Below are 2,582 nucleotides of genomic sequence, written 5' to 3' on the forward strand. Positions count from 1 at the left end.
GGACTTACGTCACACATTTGAGAAACGGAGAGAACCAGACCATTTACGTAAAGTACCTCGTTATTGTTAAAAATTCGCATTTATGAACATAACAGAACTAGTCACGCTACAGAAACGTGTGGGTAAGTTTGTAGCGTGGCTACATTGAGTTCTTAACACGGTTTAAAACCCTGGCCAAATATAACAGGTATAAAACAAGGTCTCAAGTGTTTTGATTTCAAACACTCCAGACAACTAGCGTTACATTTGTTGATGTTTTTCTGTACAGTGTGTATATTTAGTGTGTGTTTAGCAGATAGTTGCCCACTTGTACGAGTTTAGAATCGATTTTATCGCTGTGTTGCAGTTGCACTCATGGTTTATCATGTTGACTAGAAGAAATGGACTGTGTCAAATGGGGCGAATTTAATGTCGAAATCTCCAGCCAGGCACAGCAGCAAATTGTTTTGCAGCAGATGTTGTCTGGCTACTTAAGATTGACCTGTTTGTTTGTCAGATGTCTTGACTGTCTGATGGGCTCTGTTGGTTCATGTCCGGGGCTCCGGCCAGGAGTCAGAGGATCATCATGGGGTCACTTCGCCAAGCTGTAGTAATGACAACAACCGCAGTGGTAATCATGTGTGATCATGCTTCTATAATCTCAACTGCCTATCAGTACTGGATCAAATGCCAGGTGTTTATTATCATAAAATAATTGCAACACTATCAAACATGTGGAAGTGGTTTGAAGATTCACTTGCTTTCTGAAGATCCTGGCTGAACATCACATTAAACTGTTTAGTGAGAGTTAACTTTCTTGCTGTTTACTTGTAGCTTAGCCAAGACTCTTATCCAGGCAAAGAAAACTGGATTTTAATTATATGCCTCAAACTAGCTTTAAAAATGGAGAACATCACTGTTTTCACTGAAGGAGGATCTACACTAGGCTACCATTCAAAAGTGACAGAAATTTTACAAATTATTTCTCTTAAATCCTAGTTTCCAGAAAAATATGAAGGGCCAAAATTGTTTTAACATTCATAATAGTCAGAAATGTTTCTTGCTCATCAAATCAGCATAATAGAATGATTCCTGAAGGATCACGTGACACTGTTGAATGGGGTAATGATGCAAAAAAATTCAGCATTTTCATCACAGAAATAAAGTAAATTATTAATATAATTAAATAAACCCTTAAAATGTTTAAATTGCTGCAATTATTGAATACATTTTGCTATATTTTTGATTGATTAAATTCAGACATGTGAGCAAAACATGTTTTAAATAAATATCAAAAAGTCCTCTCTTCAATTCTACACTTTAGAACAGCATTGTAGTAATGATAAATTGTCATTTTCATATTCTCTAATATGAATCCTTTTTCTTTTTGACATAAAGGAATTCAAAGGAATTTACCTTTTGAAATCCAGAAACAATAGTTTGTGTTTTCCCTTATCAGTGCAAAGTCATCACAAAAAAATTGATTCATGCTAATATTGTTTTCAGACTTCCCTTTTAAGGCTAATTGAGTTATATAGCATAAATATGTATTCATAGATAGATAGTAGATAGCAGTAGTGACCTGTAGTGGTCAGATTAGTTCACGCAATATTATTTTGGATTTGAGATGAAACCAGAAAATGGAAATTATTGTAATTTTTCAGATTGAAAATATAAAATTGAAATATTTAAATTCTTTATACTTCCCTTGTATGTTTACAGGCTGTCTCGACCAGATCCAGGCCCTGCCTGCCATCACCACACACTCCAAAACAGCAGAAAGGAAGGTCTTCAGGTCATTGTTTAATAAACAATCCAGTGAAAAATAATTAGCTGATAAGGCGTCTGTTTGGTTCAACGTGGAGGTGAAATTTTACATATCTTCTCTAAGCTCAGCTACATTTTTTAATATGTATGCAGAATATTTAATGCATTTAATACCTAAAGGAACTGTGATGAAATGCAGATTTATTCCTTTGAGGAGAGTTTAGGGAAGGACAGTGTACATAGATTTGCATATGTGTCTGCATCACTGCACATCTTGACTTTCTCGCGCTACTTTACGTGTGCATGGCACGATACAGGTCCCTGTGATCCGCAAGACAACATGTTTGCTCCAGATGTGCTGGGATTTAGTCTGGTGGGGCTGTTTCTCTGCCTGGTGGTTTTTCTACAGACTGTGCCAAGAAAACCTGGCTGGTTGTTGAGCGACAGCGTCCGAGACAGGGTCAGCTGGCTGTGCTAAAAGATAAGAAAAAGAGAACAGAAAGCTCTCCCTCTCTTTCTGTTTCTATCCATTTCTCTCTCTTACTAAAACCCAGAGGAGCTGACCTGCATTAAGACATCAGGAAGAGTGGGGCGGTTAATGGGATGGATACAGGCAAACATCTTTAGAAGCTTGTTAAAGAGAGCAGCGTTGGCAGCGATTTAGAAAATCAGCTATTATAGTTTAATGAGGTTCATCAAATCCGAGTTGGCAAATTATAGCATTCTGGCCCCCTCCCAAAAACGTTTTCTTTTGCTCTGTGACATCTCCATCTCCGTGTACTAATGCGTTTATAAGCTGTGTAGAATTCACAAAGGCAGTCAGTACATGAGCCTTA

At 37.3% G+C, this 2,582-nt stretch overlaps 1 long non-coding RNA gene across 1 annotated transcript; it reads left to right on the forward strand.

The window, feature by feature from the left end:
• LOC113114499 (uncharacterized) lies at positions 1 to 1,851 on the forward strand. The gene is made up of 3 exons (XR_003293749.1): positions 1 to 122; positions 497 to 610; positions 1,702 to 1,851. It is a non-coding gene; the product is annotated as an uncharacterized LOC113114499 (long non-coding RNA).
• Positions 1,852 to 2,582: the final 731 nt, after the last annotated feature.

The sequence above is a fragment of the Carassius auratus genome, chromosome 14 (genome assembly GCF_003368295.1).
Source record: "Carassius auratus strain Wakin chromosome 14, ASM336829v1, whole genome shotgun sequence".
In the NCBI taxonomy this organism is placed as follows: domain Eukaryota; kingdom Metazoa; phylum Chordata; class Actinopteri; order Cypriniformes; family Cyprinidae; genus Carassius; species Carassius auratus.